The sequence below is a fragment of the Marmota marmota genome, unplaced genomic scaffold (assembly GCF_001458135.2).
Source record: "Marmota marmota marmota unplaced genomic scaffold, marMar, whole genome shotgun sequence".
Taxonomy (NCBI): domain Eukaryota; kingdom Metazoa; phylum Chordata; class Mammalia; order Rodentia; family Sciuridae; genus Marmota; species Marmota marmota.
The window spans coordinates 18,960,293-18,977,615 of NW_025999913.1; the positions used below are offsets into that span (position 1 = coordinate 18,960,293).

The 17,323-nt window shown below is 46.3% G+C and overlaps 1 long non-coding RNA gene across 1 annotated transcript in view; it reads right to left on the reverse strand.

Annotated features, from left to right (window-relative positions):
- Positions 1 to 10,619: 10,619 nt before the first annotated feature.
- LOC125615612 overlaps positions 10,620 to 17,323 on the reverse strand; it is a 6,828-nt gene continuing 124 nt past the window's right edge. The window contains exons 2-3 of the long non-coding RNA XR_007346286.1: positions 13,836 to 13,840; positions 10,620 to 10,663 (exon numbers count right to left, since the gene is read on the reverse strand). This is a non-coding gene — a long non-coding RNA (uncharacterized LOC125615612). The remainder of the gene's footprint in view (positions 10,664 to 13,835; positions 13,841 to 17,323) is intronic.

The window sequence follows — 17,323 nt, forward strand, 5'->3', positions numbered from 1 at the left end:
TAAAGAAACATGAACATTTAATAACTTATATATACTTTGTCAATTAGATTTCATTTTTAAGAATAGTTTTAGATTTACAGAAAAACCGAGTGGGATGTTCAGTGTTCTTAGATGCGTTCCCCACAGTTTGTCCTCTTATGAATATTTCCTATTCTGTGTGGTACAGTTGTTACAATTAATGAGGCACTCTTGATACAATATTAACTAAAGCCCATACTTCAGATTAGGGGCTCAATGCATTTTTTGTTCTTCCCCTCCGTTGGGAAGAAGTAGAGATAAATACAAGTGCCAGTCCCCTGGGGTTAACAGAACACCCTCTGTGCGGCTGATGGCTCCTCTGCCTTTCTGTTCTCTCTCTCTCCCTAAATCTAGTCATCTGTTCTTTTCTCTTCTCACCTTTTCTATCTCCTAATCTTTATCCCATTGCAATTTACCTTCTTCTTCATCATTTAAAAATTATCTTTATCTTTAAAGATAAAATTTATTTATCTTCATTTTATGAGCTAAAATTTATCTTATCAAAGAAAAGAATACTTTCCTGATTGCCAGATTCAAATAATGCATATTTTTCTTTATTGCACTTGATTTTTAGCAATAAAGAATCCCTTCTTCAGCGTATCATTTTTTCCTGACTTCCTGACTTGAAACCCTGTCTTCCTGGCCTCAGGCTTCTTTGGCGGTTGGCCCTTCACAGTTTTGCAGGAGCTGTTGTCTGGGATCCTTAGGTAGGTGGTCAGGAACATGAAGATGGCAGAGGCAGGGTACATGAAAAATGGCATTGCAGGACAAGACAGGGAGATAGATGACTCATCATGTCCTTGTGTAGGATAGGTCCCATAGCCATGTCACCTCCCACCACTGAGGACTTATCACCTTTGATGACTCCTGTCCCAGGTTTGGTATTCTAAGGTAACCAATGGGCGTAAAGTGGACAGTAATCTAATCAGGCATGGGAAGGTAACCAATGGGAGCAAACAGGGTAAGGTCTTCAGTCAGGTCTGTATCGGGAAAAGAAGGCCGCACAGCCCAGCACACCAGACACTGATTTCCAGACATCAGGGCCTTGAGCCTCTCTCTCTTGCTTGGCTGACTTCACTCCACCTTAGGAGTACTACTTCCACCTCCATCTTCAATAAATCCATACTTTGCATATCTTGCTTAGTTCTTTGGGATACCAATGACCTGGACCCCTACTGGGTACCCTGACCATAACAGGATGACACCCACAGTGGTCCTCAACTCTTGGTATTCACATGCATGGGAGGCTTCCTTTCAATGGACCAGGCTGAACCATGAGACCAGTGAAAGAGCAGAAAAATGGTACTTGATTTCTGAGATGAAGTTTTAAAAGACACCATATTTTCTGTCTTTTATTCTCTTCTCCCTTTCTCTCTTGGTCCCTTCACCCAGGCTGCTCTGTGGGGATTCCATGAAGCAGCTGTGTAATACACCAGCACAACCTCTGGCAACTAAGTGTCCAACTCACATTTGTTGAGTGAGTTTATAAAAGGACTCCACTGTTATTTAACTCTTCCCTCCATCTATGCGTTTCTATTGCATTTGACACATTTCGGTACCTAGGAAGTTTTCCATTTGCTTTATAATATCGTAAAAGGGTTCAGCTCAATTGAAACTTACAAAAGTGTTCAATTAATTCACCACCTACTATGTGCTGGCCCTGGGCTAGAAGCAAGGCCATCAAAGACTACCTGGATCATCTTCCAAAGAAAAGGAGTGCCCTGTGAGTGGATTGAGCTAACTCCTGGTCACTGTCTACTTCCCATGGAGCCTGGCCCAGCAGCCTGACAGAGTGGCATGAAAGCCACAGTAAAATGAACTTTGGAGATCTTATATTCTAGGTTGAATATTTTACCCCTAAGAACTATGAGGTTGCTGGGTGCAGTGGTGCACACCTGCAATGGAAAACTCAACCAGGAGGATCACAAGTTCAAAGCCAGTCTCAGCATCTTAATGAGGTCCTAAGCAATTTAGTGAGAACCTGTCTTATAATGAAACATAAAAATATTTAAAGTAAAAAATGATTTGTTGTATACTTCAAATTAGTAGATTTGTAATGTTTTACTACAAAGTAATAAAAGTTTGGATATGATGGTTACAAAAAAAAAAAAAAAAAAGACTGGGGATGTGGCTCAGTGGTTGAGAAACCCTGGGTTCAATCCCTCCCCCCAAAGAACTATGTGACTTTGAGAGTCACTGCACGAATCTGAACTTATGTCCTCATAGTAATAAAGATACCTTGAGTGCACTTTTGTAGCTCTGGGAGCCACTGGGTAGTTCAGTCAAGACCCTTGTTTCCTCTCTGTCCTCAGTGGTCACTCACCGTCAGAAGCATACTTGACTGAATGACGGATTTTGCATTTGTATTTGGAGTGGGGTATGAGAAGCATGATGTTAATTGTCCACACCAATTATAAAATGCATTCTGATTTCTTTAACATTAAAATAGGAAAGTGCTTCTTTGAATCAAGACCATAGGATGTCTATTGAAGTGCTCAAGTGTTTTGAAAATGGAAAACTATTGTCTAACTGTGAGCTCTGATTATGGTGTACTCAAATAGATATTTTCTGAATTAATGAGGTGATTTTCCTTCTTTTTGCTTAATCCTATTTATTAAGAATTCACTCTATTTTGTTTTTATTTTTGTTAGGGAAAATTTGAAAATACACAGAAGGGAAACCAACAAATTCCAATTTACCTGTTAACAGCTACAAGGAAAATCAACACAGGGCCTCCCTGGGTTACCTATATCCCTGTTCAGAGGTTAGTCAACAACATGCCTTCTGGATTATTTTCAAGTAACACTCCAGATCTTATATGATTTAGTTCATAAATACTTTTAAGGAGTATTTCTTGACCTCTCATTTTCTATCCATGTAAAACAAGTTTTCTCAGAGTCCTTTACCAGCTCAGTTAGCACTGCACACTTCTGAAAGGTCCACATCAACCCAGTTGGGAAATACACTTCTTTAAAAAGGCCTCTTACTAAAAACAGTTACCGAGGATGGGAGGTTAGTTTGAAAATCACTTGGGAGAAAGAAGCTGGGAATGGAGCTCAGTGGTAGAGCACTGGCTTCGCATGTGTGAGACTCTGGGTTTGATTCCCAACCCCAATAAATAAACAAATAAATAAATAAGATCAATCTCAATTTGGGGAGTGAAAGCCCTTGGTTCTTCTCACCTCTCTGAATATCTTCCATTTTTTAAAGCCCTCCCGCCTTTGGTACTGGGGATTGAACCTAGGAGTGCTTAACCACTGAGACACATCCCCAGCCCTTTTTATGTTTTATTTTGAGATAGCGTCTCCCTAAGTTGCCTAGAACCTCACTAAGTTGCTGAGACTGTCTTTAAACTTGTGATCCTGCTGCCTTAGCCTCTGAGCCGCTGAGATTACAGGTGTGTGCCACTGTGCCTGATTTCTTCTTTTTGTTCTGTTTCTGTGGGTTTAATCATTATATGATATGGTTCTAATGATAGTATCCATCTTGGGTCATTATGGAAACATTAAGCATTTTCAGCAAATTGCTTTTATTCCAAGAGTATTCTCTCACCATCATGAATCATAAAGAGAACTATACAGATGCAAATGTCTACCTGTAAATTTTAAAAAATGCATAATTTTTACAAAATAATTAGCTACTCAGTATATGTCTAGTTTATGTCTTAGTAGCCATTTCCAAATCAGCCACTGTGTTTGACATTTTAGAAGCTCAAGTTCAGGGGGATTCCTTACTGCTTTTCCTTACTTTCTAATAGTTTCAGATTGCCAGTTCTAGTTGTAATGCTTAAGTACAGCCCCTTGGACACATTTACTTAGATGGGCTGTGGTGATCTCAGATGAGATGGCAATCAGTCCCAGAAGTGGTTTGACCACTCAAACAAGAAGCAAACTGCATTTGTTTTCACCACGACTGAGGACTGTTCTTGTTACAATGGTCCGCTTTATGCTTTGAATATAGCCCTTGCTGCTCTGCCACCCAGACTTTTTAAAGGACATATTTCTTTCTCTTGCTCTTTTCCTCCCCCGCCCCCCCCCCTCCATCTCAGGAGAAACAGGATTACCTTTCTTCCTCATCCTAGGCAGAGTTATCTGTCCTTGTCCTTGAGCACACACCCACCACAGGAACAAGTAATTCAGATCTGGGGATGACAACCAGAATATCTAGGAAATGGCTATCTCCCAGATTTAGAAGTGAATTCAACTCCAGACTGAGAATACATGGAATGTAGCCTTTGAATCACCTCTTTAAAAACCCAATTCCCTCTGATGGGCAGAGCCACACCTCTGGGTCAGAGTCCCCATGGTTCTCCTTTTCTAGCACAGCATTAAAACTTCTTTTTTCTTTTTCTCAAAAACATGTCCTCATTATTGTATTGGCATCAGGGAGAATGACGGAGCTCTTCTTACATTCTGGGCTGCGGATGCTCCTGCCGGTCAAGTTTTGCAGCATTATGAACAGTGCTGCTTCAATTTCTGTACTTGCTATTCTGAAAGTATTGGAGTTTTACACTCAAGAAGTAAGTGATTCAATTTCCAAATCAGCCAGTCATGGGTCAGGGTTCTGGTAGGAGACTCAGTTGAATCCCCTCCTACCGAGATGCAGAAACCAATCAGAATCCTGCTGCAGTGCAATAGATTCTTCCATTGAAAGCTGCTTCCTTTACCAGCAGCTGAATCTCAGGACTGCAGTGCAGCTTTCCCTTTAGCCTTTCTGCCACCCAGGCCAAAGAAACAACTCTGTCCTTTCTTTCACAGGTTACCACATAGTTTGGAACGTTTAGGGCAATTTTTGAAACTTCATTGGTATGTGCTAGAGATATCCTTTTTAACACGGTTGAAAGACTATTTTGTGATGTTAATTTTTATTTATTGCATAAAAGATTTTAATGCATTAAGGAAATATGTAGCTTAAGAAATTACTGTTTTGAAACAGTTGAGGCTTGAGGTCCAAAGTTCAATATAAGTTAATGAATGTTTACTGAACACCAATTTTTCATAAGGTTGTTGAGGTCCTGGGTATAGCTCGGTGGTCGAGCATGCGCCTCAAGTGTGCAAGGCCCTAGGTTCTTCGACACACCCTGCCCCACCCCATTCCTGCCTTCAGATCATCTCCTATCTTATTGGGAAGAAAAACCCAAACTCAGGGAACAATTTCAAAATTAAATAGTAAAGCTGGGCAAACACACCAGCCATGAAACACGGTACCATGTGTTCGGGTTTACGAAAGAGCGTTTCAGGCGGTATATTCTACTGATTAGGGATCACGGCGACCCGAAAACCCCTGGAAAATCTTCACAAAGAGGGTACACAGAGGAAGAGAGGGAGCCAACAGCCTGCGAGTCTGGAGAGAGGGAGTAGTGTGGCTGAAGCATTGTGGGTGGTGGGCAGTCAGAGGGTCGGTAGGGGCCAGGTCGGTAAATGGGCTAGTGGCCGCAGCCAGGCGACAGCAGGACGCAGAACTAGGCTGTCGTGCGTGGGATTCCCTTTCCTTTCCTCCCTCCCCTTCTTTCTGTCTTTCAAAAACGAAACCCGATTGGACATTCAGGGACATCCCAGTCGCTGGGCGATAAAGCACGCGCCAGTATTCTGGGTCCTGCAGTCTGGGGGTGGAGCTCAGCGACGTCGGAGGGGGTTGGGCCAGGTAGTATCAAATTTAGCACTGGGTCCCCCCACCCCCGGGGCTTTGGTGAATGACGTTCTGCTAGCCGAAGGAGCCCGGGGCGCGGGGCGGGGTGATAGGCGTTTTCCTAGGCGCCCTCACAATTCGAATGTCTGAGTCTGCTCCGAGTCTGCAAACGGCGGCGGGCGACCACCCGCTGAGCGCGCCTTGGGCGTGGTGTTCACCGATTTCGTCTAGCTCTAGCTCACCAGAAATGGGAAATTAATAACGCGGATGAAGTCACAACGTGTCTCAGGGAGAGCTGAAAAACAAAATGCATGAAAGGGCCCCAGAAAGAACCAGCTTCGGTGCAGCCAGGTCTGCAGAACTGCATCCTTCCGGGCCCTCTGTCATCCCGAGCCCCGGCCTCCTGCTCTCCTCTCCGGCAGCCAGCAGATGGCTCCCGGGCTCGCTCGCCCTCTCTCTTCCCTCCGCAGGCAAGGGGCTTCGCGGCTCCGAGCCGGCCGCGCAGGGGCGCGTGCCCGCCGTGGCCGCCCGGGCAGGCCTCCCGGGTGCGTCCCGCGTGGGCACCAGCGCGCAGGCCGGGGGTGGCCAGGACTGGTGCGGAGGCCGGCTCTCGCGAGGTGAGGAGTGAGCGCAGCACTAGGAGGAGGGACCGCAGGAGCAGGAGGAGGAGAAATCGCACAAGGAGGAGGAGGTAAAGGGACCGCAGGAGCGGCAGGAGGAGGGACCGCAGGATCCGAGGAGGAGGGACCGGTGGAGGTGGAGGAGGCGGAGGGGCGGGCCGGCGCGGCGCCCGCCCGCGGAGCCTCGGGAGGGCGTCGGAAAGCCACCTCCCCGTGCCGCTGTCCCCGCCCTCTCCCACGCCTTCCGCCTGCACCTAGGGCCGTAGGTGCGGCGCCCAGGCTGCGCGGGAGCTGGCGCCAGCTGGGGCCGCGCGGAGGAGCCAGCCTGCCGGGGGAGCAGCAGCCGGCGCCGGCGCCGCGCCCGGAGTCCGGTCCGCTCGGCGTCCTGCAGCCCGAAGCTGCGAGGGAGGNCTTTTGCTGAATTACCAAGAAAAAGAACCCAAATAAACCAGAGCCTCTACCCGAATTGAGAGTGTGGAGACTCTTCCTGCACACCCCCTCCATCACCCGCCCCTTTCTCTCCTCAGTGAGTTGGGTCTCTTCCTGAGACACAGCATCAGTGTCTGTTGGAGAGAGTGACCCGTCCGGTTCTGGGAGGCCCAGACCTTTCCAACGCCCCTACCGGAAGAGGAAGCTAACCCTTAGGGCTCTGAAGGTGCCTCCAAGAGAGGGTAGAGGTTCAGTTTCCTGGAGCCTGGCAGTGAGCAGTTTTGGTGATTAGACTTGGGAAGGAGTAAAGGATGGAGTGGGAATAGGTATCTGGTTTAAACTGATGGTTCTCAAATAACTTTGGCATATTGTAAAAGTTGAATTTGACCCTTATTTTGAAATGGAATTTTTGTATCCTAAATGTTGCCTATCTTAGGTATCTCTCAACCAAGCGACTTGCTTTTGTCATATGCCCACTGTGACTTTTCTAGGTCTTTAAGTGGTCTGGTTGGGCTGGGATGGAGAGATTGCTGCCCTTTCTTTCTTATTCAGGTGCTCATGAGAGTTCTGCTGTGAGCAGTTCAAAATGGTGGCCAAGGGGAGGCCTCAGTAGAGTTCTTAAGTCAATCCCCCAAGGTGTCTAAATAATGTGTATCTTTCCAATTATGAAATTAATAAGGCTTTTTGTAGAAAAAAATTAAGCACAAAGAAGAATAGGGTATATGTGACCCACGTCACCACTCCCCGATAGGTAGGTTTAATCTTTTGGCATATGCCTTCCCAGTTTCTCTCCGTGTTCCAAAGTCCATTCAGATGCCTGTCTCCCACAGTGCCTGGTGAGATAGCGGCTGCACAGAGGACTCACGGTGTGGGAGCTCGCGGACATGTCCCCTCCCCTCCACATGCCAACTTGCTGCCTTCCTGGGACAGGACGTCCTGGTGCCATGGTCACTGCATGCTGACAATGCCCTTCTCTCCTCTCTATTCTCATTAACTCAGCAGCGCTGAACTCTGATGGTGATGGATTCCTGATAAGTCAGTTTTGATCGCCCCTTCATAAACTCAGTTAATTGTTAAACTACACAGCACACTGTATTTGGTGTGTGATCCAAAACATTGATTGAAACCCACCGTGCAAACAGGCAGACACCCTCCTGTTCTCTTCCTGCGTCTCACTCCCCTGTGGACACAGTGGTCTGTTTCCTTCCAGACCCAGCTCAGTGATCCCCTCCTCCCTGACACCCTCAAGTTCTGCTGCTTCCACGGTCCTATGTCCTGTGTGTATTCACTTAATAGCACCCTCATGGCCTCCACTAGATGGTAAACCGAAATGAAGGGTCCATCTCTCTGGCACCCTGGCGATACCTCTGGACGGGAAGTTTTTGAGTATGTGATTTGGTCAAGGTGATTCATTACAAAACACAGAACTGTGGGGACCTAGAGGAGGGAGCTACGTTTCTGAAGGATAATTAGCATATGATCATGAGGTGGACAGGACAAAGACATCCCAGAAAAGGAATAGTATCTACAAAGTCCTGGGGGTATGAAAGAGAGGTGTTGGGGGTGATCAGACCTTTGAAACACACGGAAGACCGAGTGTGGCCCTCACTGTCCGAGAGCAAGGCACTCAAGGTACAGGGCACCTCACTAGGAGCCGAAGCAGCAGGTCATGAGTCTGATTTGAGACGTGTTCAGGTTGGGTGTGCTGGCTGTCCCCACCACTTCCACATGTTGTCCTTCCTCCAGTCTCTTTGCAGTGCCTTTGAGCTCTCTTGGGTGTTGTGCTGAGAGGCTCTTGGAAGGACAGAGGGCAGGGAGTGCCCTTCTCCGCCTAAATCATTCGGGCCAGTCCTGGTTCTTTGTTGTGTTCCCTAACATTCATGGCAAGTCACTCAACTCTTCCTGTGACGCGCCCCAGGGCTGAGAGGACTGATGAGTTCCCGTAGAGCTTATGGCCTGTGTGGTGGGTGCTCCCTCAGGCCCCCTGCGGTGCTCCTCCTCCCCTTCCCCAGCAGTGCCCAGCCTGGTACTGTGCCATGTGTTTAATACTTGCCGCAGCATCGTGCCCTCCGTCCAAGGGACAGAGAAGTTGCTGATCAAATTCTTGATGATTAAAAACTATCACACTTGTTAGAATAAGAAGAAAAAAAAAACCCAAAAAAACAAAAAATAAAAAAATCAGAATACTCCTCCAAGTGCCATCTCCTCCCTGATGCTTTTTTTCTTATTAATGAGAAAGTACAATGAAATTATTCTCTACTTTCAGAAAGCATAAAGGATGTTGTTGGCAGAAAGATAAAAATCGCAGTGAAGAAGAAAGTAAAGGTGGAGGTTAAGGGAGACAAAGTGGAAAACAAGGTGCTGGTAAGTCTGGTTATTTGTGTTTATCCAAATGTGTGAAGTAAAATTTCTATTTCTACATTGTCTTGATTGGGTGATTTTTTTCACACAGCATTAGTTCTAGTGTTGTATAATGTGTTCAAAAGTTCTGGTGACCATCTTTTTCTTTCTTTCTTTCCTTTTCTTTCTTTTTTTTGGTAGCAGGGATTGAACCTGGGGACACTCAACCACGGAGCTGCACCCTTATGTCTTTATTTTTTATTTTGTGACAGGGTCTCATTAAGTTGCTTAGGGCCTTAAACTTGTGATCCTCCTGCCTCAGCCTCTCAAGCCTCTGGGATTACAGGCATGGGCCACTGCGCCCGGCCTTGTGACCATTTTCTTAGATTCTTTTTCTTTTAAAGAGTAAAGTCATTTAAATTTTAGAGCTTGAAGTTTTGTAATTGTATTTCTCAAAGTTGCACCTATGGTTGGATAAACTAGGGCCTGTTTTTATATTACTTGAAGTCTGACGATAAGTGGAGCTGATTTATTATCTTTGCTGTGGTTGATGATATGACTTTATTTACAAGGTCTCATGGAGGAGTTTAAAAAAGTCATCTCACATCTGTTTATTTGAAATTTCTCAAATGTTAATCTAAGGGTGAGGACCTGAGGATTTGGACAAGGCATTTGCCGTCTTACCGAGGTTTTGGTGTTTCAGAGGAAGCGCCTGCTGGAGGTGGTATCTGCTTGCATTGCCTCTGGGCTTGGGGTTCCCTCCAGTTTGTGAGAGGAGTCTCTGGGGGGCTGAGGGTAGACCCCAGGTCACAAGTGCTCAGGGGGTCATCAGAGACGACTTGTACCTTTAGAGAGAAGAGAAGGCTTTGTGATATTTCAGTGGTTTCTGGATTGAGATTGTGGCAAATCTAAACCTACTCTTGAGTGGAGAGAACATTCTAATTTTATATCAGAAATCTCAAAACATGCAAAAATAGTGAATAGTATTGTCCTGAACTCTCTGTACTCATCACCTGGCTTCAGTGATTTTCAGTGTTTTTCTAATATTAATTCATCTATTTCCTGGAGCACTCTAGAACAAACTCCAAGCCTGTGCTGTTTAGAATAGTTTTAATGTTCCATTTTTGCAGTTGGAGTTGCTGCAGAATTTGAAGCGCCTTTTGGATAATGTCTGTCTTGAGAATCTTATAAAATTTCTAACTCCAGTGTGTGTTGGTTTTTTTGTTCTGCGGGGCTTCGGGGGGGCCTTGTGCTTGCTGGGCGCATGTCTGTGCTGAGGTGCACCCCGGCCCTGCTGCTGTCTTTGTAGCTGTGAGCATGGTGTTGATGGATGGCTTCTGTTTCTCTCCTGTTCCTGCAACACAACATGCTCACACATACTCTAACTGAGGTTGCCCATAGCAGAAGTGATTGGTGCCATTGCTTTGTTTCATGAAGCTTTAATGAAGAGTAAATTTTCTTAAATCATGTTTTTAATTATGTTACATTTTGGAGATGGTAGTATAGAGAGAAGAAATACTGTTTTGTTGTTTTATGTGGAAAACAAATTTTGGGGGGACAGTGGCTGCTAGGCCTGGAACTTGTGGCCTTGTGCATGTTAGGCAAGTGCTCTACCCCTGGGCTACACCCTAACCCTAGGTACATTTTTATTGAAGTAGTAACTGTACAGACCCACCTCTGACAGCTCAGATACCAGTAGTGTTTGCTACAGCAGTCTGAAAAATGGTACTTGAAAGTTGGGGATGTAACTCAGTGGTACAGTGGTTGCCTAGCATGTTTGAGGACTTGAATTTGATCCCTGGCATTATAATAAACAAATAAATTAAAATTAAATGGTATTTGGTATTATTTGCTATGAATAGTATTCACTATACTAACAACTAACCCAGGCCATGATTAAAATTTACAATGATGACGTTTCAAAGACAGAATTTGTGTCCAGTAATAATTAATGCCATTTAAAAATAGTTATGAACTGGGTACAGTAGAGCACACCTATAATCTTAGCAACTTGGGAGGTTGAGGAAGGAGGATCACAAGTTTAAGGGCAGCCTAGGCAACTTAGCAAGGTCCTTAGCAATTTAGAGAGACCCTGTCTTGAAATAAAACATAAAAAAGGACTGTGTATGTGGGTCAGTGGGTAAGCACTCCTGTATCAAAAAAGAAAAAAAAAAGTTATGATTAGTATTTACTGCAAAGATTATTTTTTGAGTTGACTAAAATTGTAAACAAACCAAAAATGTATTTGAATTGAAGCACTGATCTCCTCAAGTCTGGAATCTAGGCGGTTTCTGGAAGCGTGGCCTGTACTTGTTAGGCTGTCGTCGACCTGCGTGGGCAGGGACTGGAGCAGAGGCCTGGAGGTCTGGCCTTGTCTGACAGGCCTCGGGCTTGAGCTCGGTCTCCAGGTGGCCTTCGCATTGTGGATTTTGGAGTCTTGGAACTGGAGAAGTTTAGCCAGTCCCCATTCTCCTTCCCATACACATCCTTGCCCTTCCCTTGTGATCCTCTCCCGGCACCCTGGGCTCCTTTTCTGCTTACAGAGCTAGGGTGTGGCTTGGTTCCTTTTCGCACTCAGACACTCTGCTGTCCCCAGTGCATCTTTTATATTTATGTCCTCCTTGCTTCCCTGATCCCAGAAGCTGGTAGCTGCCCAGCTGCCCAGTGCTGGGCGGGGCAGTAGCCTGTTAAAGGCACACTGCAGCTCCACGGGGAAGGCATGTTTACACCTCCACTTTATGGAGACACTAGAGTGAGCAGCTGCAGGTCATCCAGGTGCTGAGTGCCCCCACCCAGGGCATGGAACCCAGGTGTTTGCCTGCTGGGCAAGTCTCCACTACTGAGCTGCATCCCCCGGCCCCAGCTGGTTAAGGAGAGGGTTGGGATTTGAATTCGGATCTTCGCCATTGAGCTCAAAATTAGCAAGATGACCTCCTTTGCCTCGTTCAGTCTCGCCAACTTCAAACAGTGGTAGAGGAGATTTGGGGTTTTGAGGAAGGATTAGGACTCCATGTCTTTGTTGGATGGGATTGACTTTTGCGTAAGTTTGTTCCATGTTTATTGAGTCTCTGCTCTGTGCTGGCACCTGGGATGGGCAAGGTGGGTATATCCTCTGACTTGGTGGGGTTTCTAACGTGCGGTCCATGGGGAGGCAGACTTGTAGCTGAGCAGCAGCATGAAGCCGGAAGCGTGCTGTGTGGTGTTCAGCCAGAGGAGGGGGAACAGCTGGGAACGGTAAGGATGGGCCTGGCCCCTGCCTTGCAGTTGCTTCTCAGGTGGAGGTTGGGACTGGTTAAACAGGTCTCTTCTTGCCACCTGTTTCGGATGACCTCCATGTGAACTTTACTCTCCTAGGGGCGCAGTGGGGTGTGCTTAAGGGCTCAGATTATTTTGGAGTCGTACTTCTCACTGCCACTCAGCTACTTTAAAACACCTTCATCGATTCCTTTTCTAATGAAACAGGCAGGTAGCAGTGTTGTGTATGTGTAGCTGGCTTTGGAGGTTAGGTGGGACATGTTTAAACACTGGTGAGCATAAGACCTAGAGCAGGCAAACACCTAAAAAGAGATGTTGCATAAGGAGCCTGGTCCTGTTTTCTCAGTGGACAGCAAATGTGAGTCCTTTTGAATCACAAGTATTTATTTGCTGCTTCTGTGGAGTAGCTGAGATCAGCTCACCATGAGACCATGGGGCTCCTGCATAGTTTGAGACTCCTGATTAGCAGGACAGAGGGCAGCAGACTGTCCTGAATTCTCAAGTGTGCTCTGGTCAAATGATTCCGCAATGCCTGAGTGGCTTGGGAGAAGAGTATTCTATGCTCAGGTAAATGTAGCAACCAGGATGTTAATGATAGGTCAGTGTCTTTACTGCATGGCTTTTCAGAGACATTCATATGCCCCTGCACATCATAAATTTTTTAAAGTCAAGGAGGCTGTCTTTTTGTACTTACTTGGCAAACAGCCTAATGATAAAGACTGCAAAACAGGTGAAACAGGCCGGAGCTGGTGCCTCGTGAGATGGACTAAAGGAAAGACGGACAGGCTAGACCAGGTCACGGTTCCTAGTGTTCTCCTGAGGAACCGTCCTTTAACCTGTGTTTCTTATCTCAGTGGCGAGCTAGTGCACTGTCACCAGACTGGTATGACCTGGCATCTGTTGCTGTGACACCTTTCTCTGTGGTCTTTTATTGTTTGGGTGGTTTGGGGATTCAACCCAAGGGCACTCTACCCCGAGCTTCATCCCCAGCTGTTTTATTATTTTGAGACGTGGTCTTGCAGAATGGCCCAGGCTGGCCTGGAACTTGTGATCTTCCTGCCTCAGCCTCCCGAGTGGCTGGAATGACAGGTGTGGGCTGCTGTGCCAGGCTCTCTGTTGTCTTTGGGAGATGTTTGTAGGAAATGATCCTGTGTTTCTTGGCTTCTTATTCCTTCTCTTCAATTGCTAATTCAATCTTTCCAATTTTTGCTGCACTTTGACTTTTTAAAATTTTTTATGTTTTATTTCTATTTTTGAGACAGGATATCATTATGTTGCCTAGGCTGGCCTCCATCTCCTGGGCTCCATCGATCCTCCTGCCTCAGCCTCCGGAGTAGCTGGAATGGCAAGTACATGCCATCATACTCAGCTAGTACTTGAACTTTTTAAACATGTGTTTTAATTTACTTATATTTCAAATAAACTTCAGTTTTAGATAATACAGAGAGGTTCCCATATCCTATAAAAGCATAGCATAATGCCACCACCAGGACACTGACTTTGAGTGATGCTGTGAAATGTGGGACTTTTCATTGCCTCAAGGACGCCCTCTGTTGCCCTTAGGTAGTCACGCTACCCCCTTCCCCGACCTCAGGTGGCCACTAGTTTGTTCTCCATTTTGTCATTTCTAGAATGTTCTGTGAATGTGATCATACGGTGCCTGCTGTTTGGGGTTGGCGTTTCTCACTTGGCAGGGTTCCAAGCCGTGGCCGCTCTGTTCCCTTTCTCCTGAGGATGGTGCCCTGGTCCGGATGTCCCGCACTGTTGACTCATCCACCGCGGATGGACATCTGGGCTGCTTCCAGCTTTGGCTATTAGGAACAGGGCTGCCGTCAACATTGTGTACAGATTTGTGGGTGAACATATGTCCCCGTTTCTCTGTACTGAATGCCCAGGCGCTTGATTGCCGGTTGCAGGGGAATTGCGTGTTTCATCAGAAGCTGGCAGAGTGTCCTGGGTGGCTGTGCCACGGGTGGGCAGCCCCCCAGCAGGACTGGGCAGTCGGTTTCTCCGCAGCCTTGGCAGCTTGGTATTCTGTGGACTTTTTTTTTTTTTCTTTTTTTTAAAAAGACAAACTAATGGTTGAAAGAAGGCTCTGGAGGGGAGGGCCCTGGTGGCCTCTTCTCTGGCACTGCTGCCCGTTGCTTTGGGGAGGAATGTGGCGCTCCTCTCTCTAGAACGGTGGTCTGAGCCTGTGGACGGTCCCTCCTGCCCCCCACTTGGTGTTCTTTTTCCTGTTTGGTTTTGGGATTCGGGCTGTAGCATCTTTGCCAAGCCCTCCTCCCTCCACACCCTCATAAAATGGGTCAGAGGCAGGACCTCCTTTTTTATTAGATGGAAGACAGGGCAATTGGCCTGCAAGTCAAACCCTCTCTTTAAAACTGTTCACCACATTGTTTTGTTTTGGAAAGTCAACCTGGAGCTTCTTTAACTTATGATTGTGTTTGTCTATTTACTTATACCTTTTGAGTATGTAATTAGGCTTGATTAGAGTAAGTGTAAGTTAATTTTTAAAATGCTAAAAAGTATATTTTGATATTTATTTATTTATTTATACACTCGTGTGATGCTGGGGGTCAAACCCAGGGCGTCAAGCATGTCAGGCAAGGGCTGGCCACTGAGCTCCACCGAGCCCCGGGGTACTTTTCCCCAGGACAGCTATTCTTGAAGTATTTTGTTTGGAGCGCTGTCTTTCATTTATTCAGAATGTAAACTTCACCTCTACCTGTTTGTTTGCACAGGTTTTGCAAAGGAATGCCTCTCAGAGGTTTGGTCACCACTGGGGCCACATAACCAGCCCCGAGTGGCTTTGAGCCTCAGGTGCTCTCCAGGATGCAGGCCCCTGCCATGTTGCGTTCCCTGCCCCCCCCTCCCCCCCCCCCGCTGCTGTGGCTTGGTTCCTTTTCGCACTCAGACACTCTGCTGTCCCCAGTGCATCTTTTATATTTATGTCCTCCTTGCTTCCCTGATCCCAGAAGCTGGTAGCTGCCCAGCTGCCCAGTGCTGGGCGGGGCAGTAGCCTGTTAAAGGCACACTGCAGCTCCACGGGGAAGGCATGTTTACACCTCCACTTTATGGNCACACAGTGCAGCGCTGTCCTGTTCCCATGTCTAACCCTGACTTGACGCACCAGGAGGACGGGAACTGCTGTCCATCCTGGATGGGTCCATCTGGACCTCTTGTCCTGCAGCGACATCAGCCTTGGGCAGCGGCTTCCAGACTTTTTCTTTTTTAAAAAATCCAGTAATATTTTCTTAAAAAAATACAAATATTTCAATGGGACCCATAAAATGATATTTTAGAATTATAAGTATGTTTTGCAAGTTTATATTTTATCCCAAATAGTGTAAACTCAGTAAGTGACTTCAATGTGGCTGTTTTGGTGAACAAGTCAGAAAGATCTGGAAAGGGGGCCGGGCTGTATGTAGCTCAGTGGTGAGCGCCTGCCCAGCATGTGTGATGCTCCAGTTCTGAGGGAGAGGAGGGAGAGGGTGCAGTGGGTGGGGGTGGAGGGTTAGGGTTCTGGGTTGGTGGCATGGTATGGGGAGCCCTGTTCATCCATTAAGCAGTGCAGGTCTCACTGGTTTTGAAGTAGCTGGTCTTGTGACCTCAGGGTGTTTTCCAAGTAAGTAGTCAAGGCAGGAGAAATCCTACTTCAAGCTCTGCTTGAATGTGGGCTGTCCTGGTAGCTGAACTTTCCTCATTGTGGATCTCTGATACGTTAAATTTAGCTTCACACATTTGGGTGTGTTGGTGTTTAAGTTCAGTAGTAAAAGTCGGTAGAAGAATGAAATTCACTGCCATGGCTTCCGACAAGCCCGCCAGGAAGTCATTTTTCTAGGCCCCTCTTGCAGGGCTCTCTACCAGTTTGGGGTAATTTGAACAGTCCCCCTGGTGGTACCCCAGGCGTCTGGGCTTTTAAGGATCACTTACAGTTCAGTGCACAGGTGATTTTCAGAGCACCTGGGTGAGGTTACAGGGCTCTAGAAAACTGAGCTTCAGAAAACAGCAGTGACATTGAGATGATCTTCAGGAGTGGATGTCAGGGAACACACGCCAGTGCCAAGAATCCCTGCCAACATTCTGGGAAACTCCAAATCACAAGGTCCATATTGGAGTGCTTCACAACTTGCTGGAACTTGGAGCCAGCCCCACCTATGTCCCTGATCTCCGGGTGGGGGAACTGGAGGAGTCCTTGTCACCCGAGCTGCTCCTGGTCTGCAGCTGCCCCAGTTTCTTCCATGGTCAGGTGACCCTCAGGGAGGAAGTGCTTGGCTTGGTGTTAACTTTTCATTGTTCTTAAAAGATACTGTTTTTCCAGCCTCTGCGACTTGGCCACCCTGGGAGGGGTGCATTTAGATGCAACCTGGGTAGGGGGAGTGGGGAGCAGGAGTGGTGTATGAAAGGGGCATTGTGGGAAAGGCAGCCAGGAAAGCTGACCAGTAATGAATAGGGAGAGCCCTTTTTTCAGGATTATACAATAGTTACAGAGAAACAAAACAGAAAGACCTTTATAAAAGATTACTATGACACTTTTCGGTTTCATTTTATTGGAAATACTGTTACTATCTTTTGTTAAAGTACATAGAAAAGTGCAACTTTCTTTTCTTCCTTTATTGTTTCTTTCTTTTCTTTTTTTTTTGAGCCTGGGTCTCCACTTTGTTGCCCAGGGTTGATTTGAACTCCTGGGCTCAAGCCATCCTCCTGTCTCAGCTTCCTGAGTATCAGGGAGTACAGGCCAGCACTACTAAAATCTGATGAGGAATAATAATAATAATAATTAATAATAATAATAAAATTATTATTGTTGTTGTGGTTTTACCCTTATCATCTTCCTTTTCTAAAATGCTTTGTGTCTGTTAACAGAATGCAAGAATTTGGGTTGATACATATGGGCATATTGTGTAAATATTTATATTATTGTGCCCTGTATTTCTCCTCTCCCTATCTCTCTAAATCACTTTCCCCAACTCTTTGAGAGAAGAGGAATAAAGGGGAGGAAGAGGAATTATTGGAGTGTGTGTGTGTGTGTG